Below are 27,090 nucleotides of genomic sequence, written 5' to 3'. Positions count from 1 at the left end.
TATTGATCGGGAGACCATTTGAATGTTGTAGTACTCTAAGTTTAATTCATCTTCCTGTCAAAACCTCAGTTCAGCACTTGAAAAAAAGTCTTCTAAATATTAAGCATCAAATCCATTCGTATTTGTAGAAAGAGAGAACAGGTGTTTTAGTGTAATTTTAATTTTCAGGCCTAGATCTCAAGTAGAAATTATCTGTTTTTGAGACATGTAAAAATGGGTATCATCATCCTATTTGTTCACAAGATTACATATTAACTGATTTGTCTTCTAACTGCACAACTGTCTGTCTCATTCAATTTGTAGTGTAACGAAACTTTTGAATCTCTCTCTTAGCCTCTTTTTTGCAATGTAATAAATTACAAATGTAAACCAAATTAAGGTCTCAATGCTTAATAATACCCTAATTTACAAACTGTTTCCCTGTGCTATTATGTACAAAAATACACAAGAAATACAAAGAGATACATTAATAGATCAGACCACTAAAATTAATTATTCCAATCCGTAAAAGCAGAGACCAGTGAATCTAAAACAAAGGTATTGAAAATGGTCATATACCATTGTTCTCTCTTTTGTATTATTACATTGATGATCTTTATATAGTTGATTAGGGCTCAAAGGGTCAAGGACTACAGGAAAGTGGGTAAGACCATTGTTGCCACATTCTCTTTTTTCCTTCCTTTATCTGGAGGAAGGAGAAATACAAAGGGAGAAGGCACATCCATCCTTGCAAACATTCCAGGGTCCCTGATGTGGGACATGCTCCGAGGGCACTGCTCAAATAGTTTTGGTAGTTCAACGGTTCTGAATTGCTGCCAGTCTCACCATTCCAGTCACAATGAGATTGCTTCAGAATCCACTGGCTGACATAGTCCACCTTACCATTTCCTTTTGTCCAAATTTTCACTGCCAACACATGTCTAGGGTAGTTGATCAATTTGTTCTGTCCTCTGTTCTAGTACCAGGTATCTTCTATAGGCTTCAGTGTACTTCCATATCCTCCACGTGCATCTGGATATACTCTCTATTGCTCTGTCTGAGCTACTGAGGAGGCTCAGCTTTGACACACACACTCCACGGTCAGACTGTGGAGCCTGCAAGTCTTTATTTTTAGGGTTTTGAGTCTGGCAGTTCGATTGGGGGGATCCCCAAAGAAATTTCATCTGAAGTGATCCCAGACCAGATTCTCGGGTGTGATTGCCAGTACAGGGTCCAACACAGACCGTCACCCCAATCCGCCTATGCATAAGCTGCTTGTAATTGCTGGGTCAGTTCTGCCTCCAGCCCTGTGTTCTACATAAACTAATGTGTGTTAGAGCCCATCCCAATCCTGCCCACCACACACTTGACCTTCATGTAAATAAGTGGGAGATGCAGCCTAGTCTGAGTGACCTGCAATAACCAGCCCCCACCAAGACCCACCCCCTGCCCTGGTTCCTGTGTTTGCCAGTATGTACAGCATATTGGTCCAGTCTGTCCCACATCCCATTTGGTTCTCATACATGCCCCATTCTCCAGCCCACACACCTGCTGATGGGTGCCACTCTGTCTAGCCATGCCTGCTCCAGTCCTGGTTCTTATGCTCACCAGATGGAGTGGCAACCCAGGAGGAAGGCACCTACTGTTTTTTCCTACTGGGCCCACTCCCAGATCATGCACTCTCCAGGTGGTTCTGCAGTTTGGCTTGACAGAATTAGCTCCCAACCTCCCTGGCCCTGTGCTAGTATCTGCCAGCTGATGCTGCAGCGAGCCCAACTAATCCACACCAACTCGGATTTATGCTTGTACCAGTCGAAACAGTCAAACCAGCCTGGTTTTTACCTGGTCCAGCTCACATGAGTCCAACAGGTGTAGCTCTGCTGGGTCTAGCACATTGGCCAGGAAACTGTTAAGGTAGTGGAATAGCCAGGGCATGAGCCAGCACGTATATGGGATGCTAGCATCCCAGGAAGCAGCTTGCCTGGCTAAGATACCAAACTGGCTTCATTAAGTGTAGATTTTTAAAGCAATAAAATGTTCGTATTTCCAGTTAAAGCAATCTAAACAAAAGAATGTAACTCTAACATCCAAAATTTGAATTTGATGAATGATGACACTTTTAAATTTCTCAGGTTTGTAGGAAGACTTTTTGGAAACATGCAGTGAGTGTACTCATTATGTTCATAGAGAAAGGCAAGGCTAGAAATATAATCCTAAACCCTATATTCTGTGATGTAATACTATTAAAATCTTTCTGCTCGCTTCCTTCTAACTCTAGCTCCCTGTCAACTCATGTTTTTGTCCTTTGTTCCATGGACTTTCTCAGTGGAGTGGTCACTAAAACATTACTGATGTGTGGCATTTTAAATGAAGTTGTGTTACACAAATCTTAGTTATTCTCCTAAATTATGCTTATATTTTCAACAGAGGCTTGTTGAACTCAACTATCTAAACCCAAAAAGTAGCATTGCGATGACGAGCAAGGAAAAAGGAAACTCCCCTCTCACTTCCACCCTCTACCAAATCATTATCTCTGTTTTCTGAGCTTGTTTTATGTTCATAAGGTATTCATAGATTTAGTAAAAAGTGTCACCTTGTCACTGAGGAAATGAAGGGTATGGGATTTGTGGGGCCTACAAATAACCATTGGATAAAAAGAAATAGGGGCTGCTTAACTTAGCACAATCTTTAAGTAAGCAACAAAACTTCAAACAATTCAGAAGTACCATGAATCAATCCCATTGTTTTTAGAGTTTGCTGTGGATAAAGGTCAGAATCTGGGCATCTGGATTAAGTCATAAAGAAGTGGAAAATGTGAGTTACAACTGAGGCATAAAAATACAGAGAGGCATGGAGCTAGAAAACATTAAAGGTAGTGCTTGGGACATAAGTGATAAATGTAGGAACTCTCATGGATATCAACTTTGAGTAGGCAAAAGAAGGACAGCTTTTAGTTCTCTGTTTAAAGTGGGAGGATCCAAGAACACAGTGTTCTAAGCAACAGCAAAATACTATGGAATGAAAATCTGGAGATAAGATCAGATACGTTATTTCAGAGATTTGGCAAATGAGTTCTCAGTGGACTCATTTTTAAAGAGGACCCAGTCCAGCTACGGGGCTTAAAGTAGGTTATTGTCTATCAAGCTTAATTTCACATGCATTGGATTGTCCTGCTGTGCAAAACAACATATTATCCTGTTCTATTCCAGCATACAGCCTGAGAAATAACTGTGTATATGGCTCTTTATAACCAAATTTCCCTCTTTAAATAGAGTGCCATCCTTTAAATTTCAATGTCCTCAGATCCTGTGTGGTGGTGTAGCGGCTAAAGTCCTTGCCTTGCATGGGCCAGGATCCCATATGGGCCCCAGTTCTAATCCTGACAGCCCCACTTCCCATCCAGTTTCCTGCTTATGGCCTGGAAAAGCAGTCGAGGATGGCCTCAACTGTACAGGATGGGACCCTGTACCCATGTGGGAGACCTGGCAGAAACTCCTGGCTCCTAGTTTTGGATTGGCACGACACTGGCCATTGCGGTCACTTGGGGAGTGAATCAGCAGATGGAAGATCTTCCTCTCTATCTGACTTTGCAATAAAAATAAATAAATCTTTAAAAAAGTGGAATGGCCTCATTACAGTTCTACTAGTAGGTATTGTAAATCCTAATTATTTTTCTTTCTCAGCTACTCTTTTGTGTCACAAGTTCTTTTTCTCTAGATCCAAATTTTAGATATTACTATTGATTTTTTTGTGTGTAATATAGAGTGATGTCCGTTATCCACTTTTACTTGCACATACTGTTTGATATACTTTTCTAGTGGAGAAGTATTTTTTTGATGAAACATTGAATTAGATACAATAAATCCTTTTTCAAATATCGTTGAGCAAATACACATCAAAATGCATAGAGACAGACTCATTTCATCCTGCAGTTTAATAGAATCCATTTTTCCTGGGACTAAGGTACAATCCATATCTCTGCAGTAAAGCCAAATGTTTAGTGTCCTTGTTCACCTATACAAGGTGATTCAAGCAAATGAGCTATCAAGAGTGTGGCTTAGAAGGTATCTAAAGCAGGTTTAGTATAATTTTTAACAATCTGTCAACATATAAAAATATTTTTGAGGGAATTCTTGGTTTCATACAATAGTTTCTTCAACTTTCCTAAATATCTTCTTTTCTGTCACTTACTACAATAAGATGCTTAATGAGGGAAAATTAAGGTGAAGTTACAGTCAGACATAACCTGTTAGATTTTACTTCAGTCATGTTATATGAGTCTTTTTTTCCTAACAGTTCCTTTGTTCTAAATATCTTATTTTCATGTTTTTTTTAAAAAACATATATATAAAAATGTGAATTTGCACATATATACTTTTGTATGTATTACCAAAGCATATGCATTTGGCATTCAGGGAGATTACCTCATGCTGTTTCTAATTCCAAATCAGTTCTGTGAATCCCATGACAATCATGTTCATCTGTCCTTAATACCTGATGTATGGGTAGAAAGAAGAAAGCTGAACCACAGAAGAAAATTGGTCTGGATAGAGACAGAGAGTAAAAAACAGTGATAGCTCTTTTCTGTGTCAGTTTCTTGTGTGGATCTTTTTTTTTTCCTGTGGGATTTTTGTTTGTTTGCTTTGCTTTTATTTTGCTTCAAATTAGGAAAATACTCACCTAACAAATATTTTTACTGGGATGGGCATTGTGGCACAGAAGGTTAAGCATTGCTTAGGATTCCTGCCTCCAATATCAGAGTTTCTGGTTTGAGTACAGACTACTCCATGTTTCTAATTCAGCCCCCTGCTAATATGTCAAGGAAGCAGAAGATTCCAGTACTTGAATTCCTGCTTTCCTTGTGGAAGACTTAAACAGAGTTCATTTGTCCTATCTTTGGCCTAATCCCACTCTTACTACTGCTGTAGTCATTTGAGAAGTAACTCAATAGATATAAAATTCTCTCTTTCTCTTTAATCACTCTGTTACTTTGCTTTTCAAATAAATAGTATCAAAATGGAAGTCGGTATCATCTTTATTCTTTTCTTTAAAAAATCCTTACTTATTTGAAAGGCAGCGTTACAGAGATAGGTGGGTAGAGGCAGAGAGAAAAGGGATCTTCCATCGACTGATTGACTCCTCAAATGCTTGCAGTGGCTGGAATTGGACCAGACCGAAGCCAAGTCAGGAGCTCTTCTGGCTTTCTCACATGGGTGCAGGAATCTAAGCATTTGTGCTATCCTCTGCTGTTTTTACCAGGCACATTAGCAGAAAGATTAATTGGACGTGAAGCAGCAAGACTCAACCTGATGACCATATAGAATTCTGACGCTGCAGGCAGTGGCTTAACGGATTATACCACGATCTCAGATCCCATCTTTGTTTTCTCAGCTAAAACTATATAAGCATCATAGTGGGTACTCAACAATGGTTATTGATTGAAACATGTTTTTAAAGAGAATAATTTTCATGAGATACTTTGGTTCCATGAAATAACAGATCACTTAAAGTTCTTACATCTGATAGATTCATCACTGAACAAGTTCCTTACTTGAAATAAATGTTGGGTCAGTGGTTTTATGTGACCTAATTTTATCCTCCACAAACCTGGGAGTTATATGCTATTTGCAAGCATTTTTCAGATGATGAGACTGAGACTTAAATGACTTTCTTAAGGTCATAGAGGCATTAAATGATGAAGCCAGGATAAAATTTAAAGTCCTTTAGACTCCAGAGGCCAGGCTCCTTTCATATTTAATTCATATGACGTTTGTATCTATATAACTGCAAATTTTCTGTACAGCCAGGTTAACAGTAGATTAAATAACATGACATTACCTATATTTAAAGGCCATGGTACACTTAAATAGCAGAATGTTGGACTTCTGACTGTTGCTGAATGCCTATACTATTATAATAATCTGGGGGAAAGCTGTGTGTTTGTGGGAGAATAAGGAGCTAGGAAATGGAGGCACAGGGTGAAATCCCTATACCTACAAAACCACATCTTGGAAAATAATAATTTCAAAAAGACTTATCAAGATGGTTTAAACTATTTATAACTATAAAGTTGCTAAGTTAAAATGATTGGAATTAAAATATATATGACTTTGAAAATAAGTAGTTGCTAAATCTTAAAAGAAAACTGAAATCATTTGACACAATTGAAATTAGTAGCAAATTTTCTGATTGTGCCATGTAGTGAGTAAAATGATATCTTGTTAGTGTCCTTAATTTCAACATCATTTTCATTTATAAGGATGAAATTAATAATATCTTTGTGGAAAAATATGTAATGAATATTCTCTATACATGTTAGGTGCAAATTAATGTATTGGTATCTTTATGATAAATATCAGAATGATTCATAGAAATGACTTTTTAGCAGTTTTGCAAAACTTGCATCATGATTAATTAGTACAGTTTAAGTCAATGTGTATATTTGCATTAAACTAGATTTATCACCTTGTGATTAAAGTATTCATGTGAAAGTACAAGTACTTTAAAAAATACTCATTTGCAGAGATAGAGAAAATATCTTTCATTTGTTGTTCATTCCTTAAATGGTCACAAAGACTGGGCCTGGGACAGGCTGAAGCCAGGAGCCTGAAACTTCATTCTTGTCTCCCAGCAGCTCCGTGTTTGGGTCACCTTCCACTGCTTTCCCGGGTGCATTAGCATAAAACTAGATGGATAGCCAAGCAGGCATGACTCTAACCGCAGCCCACAAGGGATTTCAGCATCACAGGTGACAGTCCAAGTTGCTAGACAACAGTGCTGACCCCTATAAATACTTTTAAAAGGGTTTTATTTTGCAATACTGTTAAAATTCAAAATTTTATTAGCTGCCAAGAGTTGGTGTGAAATTTTACTTTCAAGTGGGGAAAGTGGGCTGAATTCATGACTCAGAAACAGCATATGACTTCTAAGTTTTATTTTTTTGAAAGAGAACCATTAAAACAAATTTGACTAAGCTACTAAAATAAGCCTATTAAGCAATGTTATTTGTAGTTATGATTTGCCAGTATGTCATCTAAAGAAAAAATTGACTTAATTCTTCCAAAAACTATTTTTATGTCATTTTAAACTTTAAAACTCTTGACTAGTAACTAGCAGATTAAATAGAATTTGCATGGTTTAGAAAAATGATTTTTGAAGTGCCACCTGGAGACTTGAAAATAATTTATTTTAAATTGCTTTAGAAGAATCCCCATTAGGCCTTATGGCTATTCATTTTTGCTTTGCTTTTTTTTATTAATTATTTTGCATTATGTGACAGTTTCATAGGCTCTAGCAATCCCCCCACCCCTCCCCATGCCCCTCCCCCCTGGTGGATTCTTCCACCTTGATGCAGTATTACAGTTCAAATTCAATCAAGATTCTTTCCTTGCAAACATATACCAAGAATAGAGTCCAGCTACTTATTGTCCAGATGGGTTGAACAGTTCCTTGGGGAGACCATTTCTGGTCCGAAGTTAGAGCTGGTAGACTATCATCACAGTCAATTAAGAGTCCCAATATAACATCAACAGCAATTTGCAATATTATGGAATTGACATGGTTTTGAGTAACCAGTATGTTTAAAAAAAAAAAAAAGCAAGTTCTTAACCACAACCTATGATTAGCTCATTAACATTTCAATTTTAGTTTATATTCAGGACCGGCTGCTATATACCTTAAAATGGGTATAAGGTACCATTCATCTGTCTCATGTCTATTTCATTTTAGTATTTAGCCATTTGTTGTGTTGAAGTATAATTTTGCTGATCTTGGCAGATTTTAGGATAATCTAGACTGGCTTGTAACTCTAACAAGATATTTGTCGACATATAAGGTGCAGAACACATTTTTTTTGGGGGGGGTGTGCAGGAAAATCCTCAACACCATGGTGAGGAGTAACTAATCTTTGTGTCCCACCCAGCGAGGCATGAGCCAATCCACGCCAGCTCTTGCCTGTCAGATTCCAAGCTCTACTTTTTGTTGTTTGTCTATTTATTTTAGTTTGTTTTTTAGTTTGTATGATTGTTTGTCATGTGCTATGAGGGGTTTTCGGAGCAATCCCGATGGTCATTGCGAGGGAGGGCGGGGGTCCAGAGGTGGAGCCAGGCTCGGACCAGAGAAAGCTCTCCTCCCTGGTCCCGAAGGACATTTATTGTTCTTCTGTGTCTGCTGACCGCTCAGGGCTTCTGGTTGTCTTTCCGATGACGTTGGTTTCTGCATGGTAGTGTTTGGACTTCTTCCATCCCCTGCGGAAGCTCCGGTTGGGGGTGGGTGACCTCAGAGTACTCAGCCTCCTAGGGCATCCAATTCCCTGTGGCCTCCTTGGCAGTTGGGATATAGTCCTTGTTGCTCATATTAATAGTTTGTGGTGAAGGTCTGAGAGTCTTCATGGTTGGGATCCAAGCTTCCTCCTTACTCCCTGCTCCACTCTGGACTGCCCCCCTGCTCCATGCACATGACCTCCTGTTAAGAGGTTGTCAGGATCGCACCCGATTCCCCCCTCATGCATTGGTATAGTAGTTTTACTATTGTTTAGTGCCGTTTTGAGTCTGTTGTCTATGAATTACCAGAGTTGATCTTGATAGGCTATGTTGTACTTTTTCCTCACTCTTTTTGTGGTCCTGAAAGACTTCCCTGCACTCCCTCCCCATTACAGATTAACATAGCGTATTGAGGGTATAGTAGGTTTTACAGTTTTTCGATGTAGATCTTAAGTATTTTGACATTAATTGTTGGTTTATAGATTATATCGCATTATCTTATTGCATTGGATACAGGTTGTTAGAGATTGCACTAATATTACAATATACAGGTACTATCTTCCAAGTTGTCATCTTTTCATCTCAGATTAAGGCAAACATGTGGTATTTAACCTTTTGGGATTGGTTTGCTTTGCCTTTAATGGAAAGGAAGACAGAGACCTGTTCACTCTTTCAGACAAATTCTGTATATAAATAAGCACATAATTTTACAGGGAAAATATTTAAAGAATACTTCTTGAGGAGCATAGCAATACTCACAATTAACATTGACATCTGGATCTGGCATTGTAGTGAAGCATGTTAAGCTGCTGACTGAAATGCCAGCATCTTGTATGGATGATTTTTTGAAACTCGGCTGTTCCACTTCTTATCAAGCTCCTTGCAAATGTGCCTGGGTAGGTAACTGCATATGGTCTAGGTCCTTGGTCACTTGCATCCACATTAGAGACCTGGATGAAGTCCCTGGCTTCTACCTGGCAGAGCTCTAGCTATTGTGGCCATTTGGAGAGTGAATAAGCATGTTGGAAACCTATCTCTCCCTTTCTCTGCAACTCTGCTTCTCAAATAAATAAAAGCTACCTTCTTTTTTTATATATTAAAAGCATATATGGAGCCAGAAATGGAATCAAAGCTAACAACACAAAGCTTTTAGACTAGGGGCAGGTGGTGTGGCATAGTAGGTTTACCTGGCACTTCTTAGTATGCCTACATCCTCTACCAGTGTCTGTGATTGAATTCTGCTCTGCTTCTTACCAAACTTCCTGCTAAGGCACATCTTAGGAGGCAGAAGATAGTGGTCCGAGTGCATGGGCCACTGGATTTTGTCTTTGCCTTGACCCAGCACTGGCCATTTTGCAACTTTGGAGAGTCAACCAGCAGTTAAATTTTTTTCTCTTTTCTTTCCTTTTCTCTGTTTCTCTTTACATCCCCTCTCTTCCCCCTCTCAACTCCCATCTCTTAAAATAAAACAAAATAAAATAAAATAAAATAAAATAAGTACACAATGAGTACACAAAACTTAAAAACACCCCACAAAAGGTCTGTTAGATTTTGACTCCCATAGCACACCGAGTAGATAGAAGTAACAAAGATTAAAATGCCTGAAGAGGGGACATATTTGGCTTAGGAATTAAGAGTGCACTTATCCACAACTTCCAATTCTAGCATTCTTCCAATGCAGATCCAGGGAGAAACTAGATAATGACTCAAGACCTCTTTCACCCACGTAGGAGGTCTGAGCTCTTCCCAATCTTGGTTACTGCCAAGGTTAGGCCCAATCTTGAATATTGCCTGTTTTTGGAAGGTGAAAGTTCTTTGTTTCTCTGTTTCTCTTGTTCTCACTCATTCACTCTCTCTGTTTTTCAAATACCCATTCTAAATGCCTAATAGAGTGGTATTCCAAATCCAGACTCACCATATGAATCCAGATGTATGAACACAGAACTATTGTAACTCTTCCCAAAGAATTGATATCTAGAGCCATGCCTAATTGTGTGAAAAAAGACAAAGTGTCTCCACTGAGGACTGATGCCAACCTGATTAGGAGGCCATATCTGGACCTCAGGCAGCTCCAATATCCTCAGAATATAGAATCTGGTTACAAACAGAATATAAGCACAAATTTGGGCACCTAAAACTGCCAGTGTATTCATAGGTAGAGCTGCAGACAAAAACTCCAGGATACACAAATATATGCGTGTTGAGAAAATAGGCAACAATATTAAAAAATTGACATTTTCCCTTCAGAAACAGTATGAAATAATAAATCTAAGATGATCTTAAAATAAGTGTATCGTAGATTGTCAAAGGAATGGGAAAAATGAAATCATGAAATATGCAACCAAGATGATATGGAAAGTATTAGTTCTAAATTAAAAGTACTGAAGTGATAATGAAATATGAAAGTTGAGATTGTTTAGGTTAAGAAGTGATGCCATCAAAAGAATTAAAGCATATGCTTATTGTTACAAAGAGCACACATTTAACATAAGAGGTGTTTAGGGGTAAACATATAAAAGAAGTTCAGAGACACATGTCAAGTGAATTTACCTCAAAAGGGAGGACACAAGAGAGACAAAGTAAGTATTGGAGAAAGCACTCAAAGAGACAGGGTTAAGAATATTCTAGTGTGAAGGGAATGAAGCTTTTGATGGAAAGTACACGTAAAATGCATGCAGGACAACTAGGAATTAGTGTACTGCACTGTAGTGGTAGAATGGTACTCGTGGAGTAACAAAGACAACTGGTACAATAAATAGCAAATTAAAATTTTACATATAAAAAATCTTAGGAGAGTTCCTTCTCCCTACTATGTTAAAATTAATTAACATTCTCAATATGTTTATTTTTAAAAGATTTAGTTGAAAGACTCACACAGAAAGAGTAGGAGAAAGAGGAAGAGAGAGAGAGAGAAAGAGAGAATGAATGAGCTTATTAGTTAGATCATTACCCAAATGGCCATAATGGATGGAGCCTGGCTGGGCCAAAGTCAGGAGCCAGGAGCTTCTTCAGGGTGTCCCACATTATTTCAGGGCCCCACACATTTGGGCCATCCTCTGCTGTCTTCTGGGTGAATTGGCAGAAAATTGGATCAGAAGTAGCTAGATTTGAACCAGTGCCCATATCGGATGCTGGCAATGAGAGGGGCAGCTTTACCAGCTATAAATGCTGGCCCAGTGTTATTTATTTTTAAAATACAACATTAAGTAAAATGTTCAAAGTTCTACATGACAAATCATAGAATTTAGGATTTTATTCTGTTACACCTTTCTTTTTTCACCCTTTAGCTTGTTTTTCTATTGGAAAAGTACTGAGTTAATTACATTTTTAAATTAAAAAGCACATTGCCTACATTCGTCAGTGACTCTTGTTTTACTACTTCCTTCATGATCATTATTCTTATCTTTCTCATGGCTAAGCTAATATGATTGATGTGTTATATCCTTTCTTTTAGAGTATTTTTCTCACTATTTTTAACCATTAATTTGTGGTATGATATTTTATACCAGTTCCCACAAATGCATACATTCATTTCTAAAGTTTGTTTCATTTTCTTTGTCTACTTTCTTCCACAAAGGGACAAATGATATTGGTTTTAACTATAGCTTTGTAGCATATGTCAATATTGAGCTAGTGTGTTGTCTTAAAGTGAACCTAGCCATCTATAGGTGTTTAGGTGTCCTCCCTTTTGAGGTAAATTCACTTGAACCTAGCCATCTATAGGTGTTTAGTTTTTAGTATAAAATCCGGAGTTAAAATTATCATTAGGCCACTTATCAAACATATTATTGAGACCATTATGGATGTGTGAACTCATTGGGAAATAATCATAATTTTTTTCACATTTCCTCTATTATGTCATTCAACTGTGAATGCATTATGTACTTTTTATTTGTTCAGCTCCTTGTAATTAATTTACTGTAACAACCATTTTCTTAATAAAGATGATGCTTTCTTGCTAAGTTAGTTTATGTTACAGGATTTATTGATTTTTAGTTGATTTGGTTAATATTTCTTTCTTAAAAACCTATCTAATATCTGTAATAGATTATATTTATATATTAATAGATTATATTTATATAAGGTATATTTTATAAATATTAAGCATAACACATATAACAGGTAATATCTGATATATCATTTAGCTATTATACATATTTATATAGATACATATAAACATCTATTGAATTATATTGAATTATATATTATCTATATATTATATATTATCTATATATTACCTTAGAGTTCCTGCCATTTGTATAGTGGGTTGAATCCATTTAGAAATTTAAGAGGGGTCAGCATGATGGCTTCATTGGCTAATTCTCCCCTTGCAAGATTTGGCATCTTATATGAGCATGTAAGTTCAGGTCCTAGCTTCTTCACTTCTCATTGAACAACTTGCTTGTGACCTGGAAAAGCAGTGGAGGATGACCCAAAGCCTTTGGACTCTGCATGCATGTGGAAGACCTGGAGGAAGTTCCTGGTTCCTGGCTTTGAATTTCTTCTCCGGTTGTTTGGGCCACTTGGGGAGTGAATCAGTGGATGGAAGATCTGTCTCTCCTTCTCACTGTGAATCTGCCTTTCCAATAAAAATAATTAAATATTTAGAAAAAACTTAACAAACTATATAAAACTTAAAAACACTTACTTTGCATTATTATTCACAATATTGCTCTATATTGAGCTCTTCCCTAACTTAACTCCAAAACTTACATGTTGAAAGGCTGGCCCACAAAGTAGTCATGGCTGCAGATGAGGACTTTGGAGATAATGAGATTTGGTTTGGCTGAGATCAACAGGGCCTCATCATCTCATGACTGAACAGGCAGCCTTATGAGAAGAGGCAAGAGGGTTAGAGGGCTAACTTCCTCTCCCTCAATCATGTGAGAACACAGTGACAATCCCATTCTCCATAACCTGGAAAGACAACCTTCACCTGAAACAGAGCTGACCAATACCTTATTCTTTGATCTCCCAGTGTCCGGAACTGTGAAAAAGAATTTCCTATTGCTTAAGTCACCCAGTCTTTTAATATTTTTCTGTAGAATCATAAGCTAGGAAGTTAAAATATTTTTTCAAGTTACTCTGTATTTTTATTGTATAGCAACTTTTTTTTGCTTTATTCTTTGCTATGTTATACTTGAAGAATCATATTTCCTTTGATGGTTTTAAATTCATATTTTTAATTTCTCTCACTTCAAATTTATGTTAAATTTAAAAACATTCTTATCTTTCTACAAGACAGAGAAGACACATTGCTATATTCTTTTGATTCTTTCCAGTTCATTCTATGGGCCTTTCCTCCAGCAACTTCCTTTTATGAACCAGATTTTAAAAATGTATTACAGGCTAATTTAAAACTTTTTCATGAAAAAATAAGCTGCAATTTAAAAAGTGGATGTAGAATAATACATTCATGAACTCATACACGAAAAATATTGAAACAATTTTTTCCTGAAAAGATGATGAAAGCTAACTTTTTGCATTGTGCTAGAAAGGCAATGAGCAAGTATCAATTGGCTGATTTCTGTCTCTCAGTGGCTTGAAATATGAATGCATTTTTCTGAAACAAGCAAATAAAGCCTCAGCCAAAAAGAAGTAATACGTTATTTTGGCAACTTTTTAAACCATTGAATATTAGGAGACATAGAGGAAAGTTTTGAACTGCATCTGAATTAACTTGTACTTCGAGAATCTCAGATTCCCAACCTCAGATGCACCTAAGCAGCATGGCCAAATGACATTGATAATTCCCTTTTGTTTCAACTTCTTTTTTTTCCCCTCACATACACAGGTTTTTGCAGCATCAAAGTTGCAATAGATTCTTAAAAGATCATCACAGAATATGTTCTGCATATGATGCCCAAGAAAATGGCACAGAAAAAAATCAATCTGTATCAGAATCTGAGGTTGATTTTGGTGAAATATCAATTGATGGCTTTTTTATGAAAAGAGTTTATTGTGATTCTAGCCCCACCTCGTGTCTTACAGTGGGAACACATCCTAGGAGTGGAAACATGAGACAGATCAGGTAACTGAAATTAAGATGGGAGGTTACTCCACATAAATACAAAGGCTTGTGATCATGTTTCCTGGTTACTGTTTTGAAAAATAGCCATGTGAAAGAAATCATTGTCAGATCAAGTAATAAGAATTTTCTTTCAAGGCAGGTACAAGTATTTATTCACATGCCATCTTTAAAATAGAAGATTGTGATGATAGAAATCTTGACATGGTGGAAATAAAAATGTGATGATGCTGTAAGAGGGGACTAGCAGAAGCATTAAAGAATTAAAAGGGTCTTGCACATATAAAGCTATTTTAAAACATGCATTATATAGCATATTGTGCATTTTTAAAAGCTATAGTTAAATTATTTATTATATCCATTTTTGCATTGAACTGAGATGGAAAGAAAATAAGGACACAGAGGCTGTGAGCAATACAGTGTCTATGTTTAATGCATAACCATGGCAATGTATCAAGAAAGAGAACCTTAAATTCAAATAATTGAGAATAAACCTTATTGTATTTTTTCTTTATTTACCTTTATTAGAAAGGAAGATTTAGAGAGAGAAGGAGATACAGAGAGAAATATCTTCCATGTGCTGATTCATTCCTCAGATGTCCTCAACAACTGGAACTGAGCCAATCTGAGGCCAGGAACCAGGAATTTCTTCTGGTTCTACAATATGGGTACAGAGTCTTATGGCTTTGAGCCATCGTCTAGTGCTTCCCCAGGCCACAAGCAGATTGGTGGATAGGAGCATTGGGACACAAACTGGCACCCATATGGGATCCCAGTGCTTGGAATTAGAAGATTAGGCTGGGCACATGAACCTTTTTGTATTTTTATGCAAGAATTACAAAAGTTGAGTATACATTTGACTACACGGATATTTTAAATCCCCAAAATAAAATATTTATGTGTCATATTGTTGAAATGTAATGAAATGAAGAGTATCATAATTATTTGGAAATTAAGAAGTACAATGTTAAGTAACTCTTGACTCAAAGAAAACCATAAACATTTACAAACTAAAATTTGGTGAAATATAGAATAATTTATTAAACATCTGTGGATACAAGAAAAAATAGGGTTGAAAAATTATACATCATTAAAAAAATCAACTACTAATTGAAAAAGTTGAAAATGTAGGAATTAACATTTCCTTTAAATTTCTGGAAAAAAGAATGACCTAAGAAAATGATGAAGAAGAAGCAGGGAAGGAGAAGACTACTCCTTTGTTCAGAGGTGTGAAATTAAGAAGCAACAATGTAAATTTAAAAAACCTGCCTTCTGGAGTCTGGTTGGAGGGTCCAAACATAATCTTATTTCAAAGTCATCCCAGAAAATTTCTTGTTGTCTGGCTGCCTCATAAAACTGAATCACAGATAACTTAGCATTTTCATCATTATTATTTTTTGAAAGCATACTGAAAATCCATCTACTTCTGAATAGGGATAAATATCTAGCTACCAATAGTTTTGCCCTCTTCCAGGTTAAGTAACATGATTTGGACACATACAGTTATCCAAAGTTCCGGTTGAAAGGTGCTAGTTGGAAATTTAAAGTCATGTCTGCCAAGTCTAAATTCTGAGCATAAATCTAGGGGATCATATATGATATGTTACTTGAAGTATTTCTCCTGCCCACTTTTCTACAGAGGCACACCCGCTTCATTTCCCTAAAAATAACATTTTTTAATCCCGCTCCCCTTTTTCCTGATGATCCAGTATTGAATTATTTCCTTGATAGAAATGAAACTATGATTGAGAATCTGCTGTTACCTGAGTCACACTAACTTAAGTGCAAGACACACATCACCAGTATTATGGATTTTTTTTTTTACAAAATGGTGTGCAGGCACAGTAAAAGATTGCTCTTGTGAATTCCATGCAGTAAGCTTTAGAGGCAGGATGCCCCTTATGTCCAGTTTATCTCCATACAATGGGCTAAACGGGCCAAGTTGTCACCTCAGTGTAGGGTAACAGAACTTTTAGGATCTAATATAAACATCTCAAGACCATATTACAATATTCAATCTGGCTTTATTGGTAAGAATTATGAGCCTTTCAAAGGACTTACTGCTTGTCAGGCTTCAATTGACTAATTCCCCAAAGATAGAAGGGTTAGTAATGATTATAGGAATGCTAGAAGTTCTGAATCTGAGAGTACTTGGGGGCAAGGCAAGGTTTTTTTTTTTTTGTGCTGTTTTGCTTTTTGCAAAATTTTATTTGCATAAAATATGCAGAAAGGTAGATTAACTATAAAGCATTCTGGATATGCTGGATTTGCTCCCCTCGACAGCTCTTTAAGAGGGCTTCTTAAATGATTGCATATAATGAAGTTAATGGATAACTAATAAATTACAGTCTAACCATGAAATGATCTGAAACTGAACGAAACAAGACAATGTAAAAGCACAAAGGACTATGGAATGAATTACAAGGATCAATGACAGTCACCATTTAAATGAATGGTTTGACATTTTAAATTTCAACTAGTAAAATGATGATGGATATAAGAGCAAGCACATTAAAAGGATAGTTTCCAAATACTTTGGTTTTTAAGAAGAGCAGGTCTTTAATTCTGGGTAAGAATAGTTTACTTGAGGGATAAAGAAATGCAGAAGAGTGTGTAATTGAGATGAGGAAAGAACTGTTACTTTTCAGGGGCATTTTAAATGGATACCTGCTTCTTTCTGTAATGTATACAGGAATTTCCCCTTCCATCTCCCCCTCCCAAAGGTATCCCCCCATATTATTACTGCAGTATGGTTTTCAGTGATAGTCACAGGCCCAATGTTCTGTGATTTAATTTATGATGGCACTATAGGTATAACAATGCTGGATAGTCTAATATCCTATTGTAAGAGTACGTTTACCAGTTTCATTGGGAATCCTATGATTCAAGAGTTGATATGCATACTGAGATATATCTTCTCTTCTCAGTCTGTTAGTCTCCCTTATATAGTTCATCTACGAGAATATATGTATATATACATGTTCACCTACATACCTATTTATCTTGTATTTTGCATGGAGCTCGCCTTATATCAAAGAGAACATAATATTTGTCATTTTGGAATTGCCTTGTTAAACTGAGCATAATGGTCGCTAGTTGGAATCATTTTGTTGATAGAATTTCATTTTTTTAAAGGGTGAGTAGTATTCTGTGGAGTAGATATATGACAATTTCTTTATTCATTTCTCTTGGCAGAAATCTGGGTTGCTTCCATGTCTTTGCTGTTGTAGATTATGCTGCTGTAAATATAGGGTTGTAGATAACTTTCTTATATGCAGATTTCATTTTCTTTGGATATATTCTCAGCAGTGGGATAGCTGGGTCATACAGCAGAAGAGTTTTCAGTTGTTTAGTACTCTCCATAATGACTTCCATACAGGCTGTACTAGCCTACATTTCCACCAACAGTGGATTAAGGTACCTTTCTCCCCATGTCCCTGCCAGCAGATGTTTTGAGTAGATTTCTGAATGTAGGCAAATCTCATTGCAGTTGGGTGGAACTTCACTGTGATTTTACTTGTATAGCTAGGGAGCGTGAGCATTTTTTCATGTCTGTCAGCCATTTGGATTTGTTCTTTTGAAAAATGTCTGTTCATTTCCTTCACTCATTTCTTCACAGGACAATTTGTTTTCTGAAGCTCTGTTTAGATCCTGGATATTAGTTTCCTATCAGTTGTGTAGCATGCAAAGATTTCCTTTCATTCTGTTGGATGCTTCTTTGCTTTGTTGATTGTTTCCTTTGCTATAAAGAGGCCTCTTAGTTTAAAGTCTGAATTGTTCATTTTGGCTTTGACTACCTTTGATTTTGGTGGCTTTCCTAAGAAGTGTTTACCAATGACTTTATCTTGCAGAGTGCTTCCTATGTTTACTTGTAATAGTTTAATGGTTTCTGGGTGCATATTTAGGTCCTTTATCCATTTATAGCTAGTTTTTGTGTAAAATGAGAGGTGGGGTCTTGTGTCTTACTTCTACAGGCCGCTATCAAGTTGTCACAACAACATTTCTTGAAGAAATCAGCCTTTTTCCCTGGTTTATTTTTGATTCTCTTGTTGAAGATTAGTTGGCTGTACATGTGTGGGCTCTACTCCTGGTTTTCTCCTCTTCTCCATTGATCTCTATTTCTGTACTAATAGCAGAGTGTTTTGATAGTCACTGCCCTGCAATATGACTTGAATCTGGAATCATGATTCTTCCAGCTTTGTTTTTATTCTGCAGCATAGCTTTGGCTATTTGTGGTCTCTAGTGTTTCCAGACAATTTTTTTACCATCTTTTTCAGCTCTGAAAAGAATGCTGGGATTTTGTTTGGGATTACATTGAATCTATATATGGTTTTTGGTAATATGAGCAATTTGATGATGTTGATTCTGCCAATACTTTGATATCATTTAACAGGAATAATAGATTCTCAAAGGCACCATCTTAGGAGATCATATACCATTAGATTTTGCTCTGTAGCTACTAGGAAAGAAAACTTTGAATCATGAAATTCTGCTTGATTAAGTGTAACAAAGATTGAGAGGGAAATCTCACAAGTGGTAGATTCTTTCTGAGTTACTGTGCTAATCGCACAAAATTTAACAAGCACAGTGAGAAGATACATCAATATAGAAGAATGCAGGAGGGTTTTACCCCAATTTATTTTATTTGAACATTGTAGCATATCTAGTTGTGAATCCTTTTCAACATTATTTCATTTTCAATCAGCTTTATCTAATACATAGATAAGATATATAACACATGAAAAACTGTAAACCTATAACCACCAGATACAAAGGAGACATTCAATATCTAGACTACAAAGAAGAAAGTAAACTATTCAAGTGCAAATCACAGTTTAGAACTTGCATAAAACAGAATAACTATGATGGAGAAAAATTGCTCCTAACATACTAGAGAAGTTTGGCTTGCATAATATTACTCTGGAATGCTTTGTATGTAGAAAGGGAATATCATTAAACTGATGGAGGCATATACAAATATATGTATATATAATTAACTCTATGGGGACTCTTATTTTTTCTTCTGAAAGTCTTACACAATGGAATCAGGAATCAGTCATTTATAAATTATGTTATTTGAATAGAGATATCTGCATATGTTTATACCTATGTTTATTTTCTATTAGCAGTTCCTCATCATTCCAGAACTAATATAACTTAGAGGAAATAAGATACATTAAAACCACTAAAAGCATCTATGAAAAATAATAACAAAAATAATTTTCTTTGGCCTTTAGTTATTTCAGTTGCTTTTATTGGTGCTTGCCTCAGCAACAGCAAAGTAACTGACCCTGAGATGAGTCAAAAGTGATTCTTTGCTGCTTTGCCAGCAAATAATTAAGTTATGAGTTTATTGTTAAGGTGGTCCAGTCCTTTGGCTGCTGTGGTAACGTCGTGTAAATACAGTAGATAAAAACAGTATAAATTTATTTTCTAGGTTTTGGAGGTCAAAAATCCTAAAATCAGTGTGTCTTCAGTGCTGTGTCTTTCCTGGAGCTCTAGAGGAAAATATTTTCTTGTTTTCTCTAGTCACTAGGAACACTGCATTTTTCTTTTTTACTCAAAGCTCCTTGCTGTTTTTTCAAGGATGAGAGCAGACTGTCTTCAAAATCCTATGTGTTACCTTGACATCTCTAACCCTTTTATGAGGCCTTTTATGATTATATTGGATCAATGCAGATAATCTATAATAATCTCCCATCTCAAAATTCTAAACTTAATCACATTTTAAAGTTAATTTTGCCAGATAAACTAATATTTTGACAAATTCTGAAGGTTTGGAGGCAGACGTTTGGGGGAACAACAGAGTATTGTTCTTTCTACCTTAGTAATGCTTGAAATATGTCCATATTTATTATGTGCTAAAATGAAAAAATAAAGATGGCTCAAAAAGCAAAAAGAACTTTGCATGTTGCTGAAAAATGTTTAAATTCATTGCTTAATGCTGAAATTATAAGGATTCTATAAGTTCTGTTAATGCAGAAGTAGGTCTTTTTCTAGATGATGAATCTTTCCATTGGGAAGTCAGACAAGCAGAGAGAAGGAGAGACAGAGAGAGAGAGAGATCTGTCTGCTAGTTCACTCCCCAAGTGATCCTAACTGCCAGAGCTGAGCCAATTCAAAGCCAGAGGCCAGGAGTCAGGAGCCTCCTCTGGGTCTCCCACATAGGTGCAGGATTCCAAGGCTTTGGGCCATTCTCTATTGCTTTTCCTGGCCACAGCAGGAAGCTGTGTGGGAGATCACCCCTGAATCTCTGCCTGCTTTGCCTGTGTTGGAGGTCATAGGGACGTGGCACAATATGTCTTCAGAGGAACTCTCTGACAATAGTCTTGGCTCACTGATACCTCAACCTAGCCTTACCCCTGGCCATATAGGACAGAGCAGTGGGCTGCATCCTAGTCTGTCTTCTCTGTTTTTGGATAAGCTGTCTTGGGACTTCATTGATAAGCAACTCTGCGAAGTTGGTGTGGTCCCATATTGCCTGTCAGTCCCATGTGGTATATATGAACTTCAGCTGACTCACAGCCACATGTAGTGAACTTCACTTGTGGCATACATGCCAGCCATGCATGTTATATGTGATCTGCTATATGATTGGAGGGTCCAGAGAGATAGACATGCCTTCAAGCCGATTACAGTGTCATTGGGTGGGAGGACTGTTGGGAGATGCCCTTCTGCCTTCCCCTTTATTAGTCAATGTAATTTTGTGCTTCCTTAACAATAAATTGGCATGCTTGATCAGACTGTCTCTAGTGGTTCATGTGAGGAACACCAGTGCTACTCATCCCCTTGGTGGTCACAGGGGCCTACTAGTCAGGAGAGCCCCAAAAGAGCAGAATGGGAGCCCGGCGGCGTGGCCTAGCGGCTAAGGTCCTCACCTTGAATGCCTCGGGATCCCATATGGGCGCCGGTTCTAATCCCGGCAGCTCTACTTCCCATCCAGCTACCTGCTTGTGGCCTGGGAAAGCAGTTGAGGACGGCCCAAAAAAAGCCTTGGGATCCTGCACCCACGTGGGAGACCCGGAAGAGGTTCCAGGTTCCCGGCTTCGGATTGGTGCGCATCGGCCCGTTTGTGGCTCACTTGGGGAGTGAATCATAGGATGGAAGATCTTCCTCTCTGTCTCTCCTCTCTGTATATCTGACTTTGTAATAAAAAAAAAAAAAAAGATCAAAAAAAAAAAAAAAGCAGAATGGGAAATGGGCAGCTGGAACACAAACCAACACCCATATGGGATCCTGGCACATGCAACGTGAAGACTTTAGCCAGTGGGCTACTGCTCCAGCCTCTAGATGATAAATCTTAATTTGGACTGTGAGATATTTAGTTTTTTTATGAATGTAAAATGCTTTATCTGTACTTGTACAGATACATAAATGGAAGAGAAAAATAATTTTAAAGCTTCACTTTTGATTAGTTTGTAAAGGGTAGTTCTCTAATTAAGTGCATGTGTATATTGTAGGCCAAGCCTTCTGATCTCCTTCCTATGCCAACCACTAAAGTTCCCATTTACAAGTGTTTCTTCAGGGCAGTGCAACAATCCATTATAGTTTATTTTTCCTAACCCATATACAATTTGTCAGATCACTTTGTCACTTCAATACTTCAGTCATTTCACTTGAATGATTCATTGAATATCCTCTCATTCATGAGTTAATTCTACTGATATTTTATTAGCTGTAGAAGGGTTTATGCTAGATATTGTGCAAGGGTTTGGTGAGGCAGGTGGTGGCAGTATAATAAGCTTAAAGTGCTATAGATACATTCATTTCTGAAAATATTATCTTCATTTTTAAAGGTTTACTTGTTTAATACAGAGCTACAGAGAGAGATAGGAGAGACAGAAATGGAGAGATCCTCCATCCTTGAGTCACTCCCCAAATAGCTGCAATAGCCAGGGCTATCCCTAGGACTTACAGCCAAAAGTCACATCCCAGATATGTAGGATACAGTAGGTTTTTCATCCAGGTCTTACAGTGCAAGTGCAGATTATACTGGAGATTCTGTAGCTGACAGGTGGACAGATGAATGCAGATAGATCCTGCCAAATCCACTGATGAGAGCAATTTACTCCAGGGAATATAGCCCCAATAGTCACAGTTCCACAGCAATATGAGACAGAAAGCATTGTGACCAGTTTCCACAGTACCTGCAAGAGTGACACCGGGGGGTCATAGTCATGATATAATATGCTAAGCCTCCAACTGTGGCTTAAGCATCCCATATTGATGCTGGATGCTCATTCAAGTCACAGCTGCTCTGTCTTGATGCAGCTCCTTGTTAATTTACTTAGGGAAGTAGTGGGAGATAGCTCAAGTACTTGGACCTCTGCACTCACGTGAGAGACCAGGAAGAGACTCCTGGCTTTGAAATGCCTAAGCTCTGGCCCTTGTGCCTGTTTTGAGAGTGGACCAGCACATAGAAGATTCTCTCTCTCTCTCTCTCTCTCTCTCTCTCTCTCTCTCTCTCTCTGCCTTTTATATAAATAAATAAATAAACAAATAAAAACAAACAAGTAAATCTTTTTAAAAACATTAGTGGCATGGGACTTGTGCCTTGGCCATCAGCAACCTTTGCCAAGTGATTTGGAGGGAAACTTCTTTAGGTTTGATACTCCAGGATTGTGTATCTGTTGATGCTGGCACTGATCTTCCAAAACTTTGCTAGATCATGCAAAGAAAGAACTTTGCTTTGGAGCGTGTGCCTAGTAACCCCACAGCTACTAGATCTCTTCCCTGAGAAGCACCCTGACTCGGGGAAAGCAGGGGCTTCTGGTAGCAATGGGGCTGTATGCTGTGATTTAATTAAGAGTTTAACAGCAGCTGTGCTGTAGCAGTTTGGGTCTGACCTGGGGATGCAGGAAGGCAACATGAATTTCTTTATCAGACAGTAGCTTGGATGCCAGTCAACTTTTTACACTGGATTTAGAGTCACTGAGGACTTTGGATTCTCTTGTAGGTAGGGCTACTAATGTGTGGTGATGGTCGGGATCACAGGTCTCTCCTCTTGTGGTTTCCTAGCAAGGTGGAGATCTTGGCTGGAGAGCCAGGGTGAAGCTGTGTTGTGCTTTGTTCCTGTCCCCTTGCTGCCTTTGATATTTCTGTTCAGAGTTTCATTACTTCAGTTTTGAAGATGTATTTATTTGATAACAAGAGTTACAAAGACAGAAAGGGAGGAGAGGGGGAGAGGGAGGGGGGGGAGAGAGAGAGAGAAACAACTTGAATGCAAATGACCTGACATACAGAGCATTCTACCCAGCAGGAAAATGTACCTTTTCCTTATAGGTATATGGAACATCTAACAACCTAGATTATATCTTGGTCCAAAAAGACCAGAGTTTTAACTTTCAGTGGATTTCTCTGAAAACAAGGGAATTAAGCTATCACCAAAGTAGCAACAAGTGGAAAATCTACAACTATTGCAAAACTAATTAATATTCTTCTAATAAACACACTAAGCAAATTAGCAAATAAGTACTCTTTCAATCTAAATGTAGGTAAAATAAACACTTGCAGTACACAGGACCCAGAACTATAGCCTAGTGGCTAAAATCGTCGCTTTGCATGCACTATGATTCCCATATGGACGCCAGTTCTAATTCCAGCAGCCCCACTTCCCATCTTGCTTTTCCCATATTGCTTTTCCCTGCTTGTGGCCTGGGAAAGCAGTGGAGGATTCATGCGAAGCATGGAAGAGGACTGGATCCTTGGGGAGTGAACCAGTGAAATGGAGGATCTTTCTTTCTGTCTTTCCTGTCTGTAGATCTGACTTTCCATTAAAAATAAATGCATTTTAGAAAAATAAAGACCTTGCAGAATGTAATAAAGCTAAGATTTATAGACTTTAAATATAACTTGTTATAATGAAGAAAGATTGAACATTAATAATTCAAGAATCAATCTCAAGGAAATAGGTATATGCAATTAAAAAAATAAAGGAATATAGGGTACACAATGACATAGAAAGCAAATGAACAATGGATGACTCAACATAAACAAATTCAATCCTTTAATAAAACTGAAAAAAGCAATAAAACGTCTCCAAAAAATAAAGGAGATATCAAATAAAAAGTTAATAATGGCACATTACATAGCTTGCAGGTCTAACATGATAAAGATAATAAAACAGTGAACTCTGTTCTAGTAAGTTAAACACTTTAGATCAAATGGAGACATATCTTAAATGTTATTTTCCATATTTCCATGGGAACAAATGGAAATTTTTAAGTTTCGTACCTATCTAAAATTGGATAAAATATCAAACAATTATCTCCAATTAAAACTCACATTGAGTTGAATTTACATGTGATTTTTTCTAAACATATTCATTAGCATTTTTAGAAAACTGATGAGCTACTTGAATTCTTTTATAATAACCATGAATCCAATATATGACTAGAGTGTCATATAAAAGACAACTTACATGCTGAAATCCTCTATTTTTATAAATGCAAAGATTCTAAGAATCATTCTCAATATAGAAACTGAAGTTGCTACAGCTTTGTAAAAAGAATGGCTTTTTTGCCTTATCTTTTTGGGTCTTTCAAATGTGAAACTATTGCATTTTACATAGTTCAAACCACAAAGATTTTGAAAGAAGCCATGTTCTGGTAATATCTGGACTCCTGAAACTCATTGATCAAAATTTTTCCCCATGAAGATCGACTTTGCTTCACTTCCAGATGTCTCAATTGACTGTTTCAGCTCATCAGTGAAATGTAATCTCTCTACCTGCTGCTTTCTCTGGCTCAGCACTGCTGCGGGACCACGGGTCATAAAATTTAGTAGACTGTACTATCACACTTGGAGCAAAGTTTTCATTAACTTGGTAGAGTGATAGCACCTGAGAACAACTTGTCTAGGAAAAGCAAATGAGTTGCAGAATTTTGAGATGTCAGTAAGTGATGTTAGATATACAGCATGAGTTTCTCTACTAGCCTGTGAGACCATCTTTCATACTTCCACAGTGTTGCCCTTTTAAATTAATAAAATTGTTTACAAGTTTATGTTTGGTTTTCAAGATTATTGTTGTTATGACTATTTTTGCAGATTTGCTGCTACAACTAGACAAAAAATAATACTGCTACATTTTAAATTTCTTAGACTTGTCTTCATGCTAGCAGAAAATGAAATATTAATATCAAGTCATTTATCTTTTAAAAAATAAGCCATAATTTGAAATTCTAATTGTATAAACACAATGAAGAAATTGCTAAGATCAAATTTTTATCAAACCCAACAATTTCATCCAAACATATTTTGCTTCATATTTTATAGCATTTATTGCACACTCATTAATTATGTACTGCTTATGGGGTATATAATTCCCATTTCAGTGATTGTGAAACTTGGTAAAATAACAAACACTGAATCTATTCTATATGTTGTAAATAAAATGCATTGCAAAGATGAGCTTATAAATATATTTTGAAATTGGTAGAAGTGAGAAGTTAGTGTTTACAACCAAGAAAGAAATATGACCAAAACATTATTAGTTTTGTAAGTTGGTTAACAACCAGCTTTTTGTTTTATCTAAGTTACCATAATACTGGAAACTATATTATTACCATCAGAGATAGCTATTTCCTTTTGGCATTGAATACCTAATCATATTTAGAAAATGGATTAAAATTTAACTTGCCACTTATTGTTGTTAGGAAAGATTGCAAGGAGCTGCTTTTCAATATTCTCCACTCAGCAGTCCCGATGGACTTGTGAGAACTATGTTCTTCCGACACTTGATATAATATTCTAAGAAGATGTCAGTGCTTGGCCAGAGAAGTTACATTAGGAAAAGTGAATATTTGGAAGAAGCCCAGGGCCACTCTCCCTGAGAAACTAGAACAAGCCCTAGGTGAGTTCATAGCTGGTGGTCAGGAGGGATACAGGAGGCAGTACAAAGCATGGGGAAGGTACTAAGTCAAACAGCTGTTCTTGAAACTGCTAGCGAATATATATCTTAAGCCCATATGCGCCTTAGCATTTCACTGTACTCAGTATCATTGCCAAACCAGCACAGCATACCATGCTGAAGTGTATCCCAAATTGCGGTATGGGTTGTAGCTAAAATTTATGTCACTGGTTCTACTCAACTTGTAGTAAATTTTTAACAATCCTTCACACTGTCAAATTGGAATTAAGCTTTGGGGCTACTTTTAGCATAGAACCTGAATGTGAAGACATTATTCTTTTACTGTTAAGAGCATACATGCTGAGTAATTCTGCTGTGGCTCATTATTTGTGTTGGGATGATAAACTTATTTCCCAATAGAGCCTCTATTTTAGCAAAACAGAGGAGAGTGAATCCTGGCTGTAATGCCTTTGTCCCTTGGGTGCTTCCTTTTTTTTTTTTTTTTAAAGATTTATTCATTTTATTACAGCCAGATATACAGAGAGAGGAGAGACAGAGAACAAGATCTTCCGTCCTATGATTCACTCCCCAAGTGAGCCGCATCGGGCCGATGCACACCGATCCGATGCCGGGAACCTGGAACCTCTTCCGGGTCTCCCACGTGGGTGCAGGGTCCCAATGCATTGGGCCGTCCTCAACTGCTTTCCCTGGCCACAAGCAGGTAGCTGGATGGGAAGTAGAGCTGCCGAGATTAGAACCGGCGCCCATATGGGATCCCGGGGCTTTCGAGGCGAGGACTTTAGCCGCTAGGCCACACTGCCAGGCCCTGGGTACTTCCTTTTAATAATGTGGTTTTCTTTTCAAAAATTATCTGAGTGAAGGAAGAAAGAAAAAAATAGAAAAAATATTGTAGTCCTAGAATTGTATCTATAAACTGCCTTGAATCTGTTCTCTTTGTAGTAATATCATATTAA

General features: G+C 37.2%; 1 protein-coding gene across 1 annotated transcript in view; it reads left to right on the top strand.

Moving 5' to 3' along the window:
* The window catches only part of SCN7A (sodium voltage-gated channel alpha subunit 7), a 194,166-nt gene that overhangs the window by 27,328 nt on the left and 139,748 nt on the right, over positions 1-27,090 (top strand). The window lies entirely within an intron of this gene.

Source organism: Ochotona princeps, chromosome 5 (genome assembly GCF_030435755.1).
Source record: "Ochotona princeps isolate mOchPri1 chromosome 5, mOchPri1.hap1, whole genome shotgun sequence".
NCBI lineage: Eukaryota > Metazoa > Chordata > Mammalia > Lagomorpha > Ochotonidae > Ochotona > Ochotona princeps.
The sequence above is the reverse complement of the archived record's forward strand: the minus strand, read 5'-3'. Positions and strand labels throughout refer to the sequence as shown.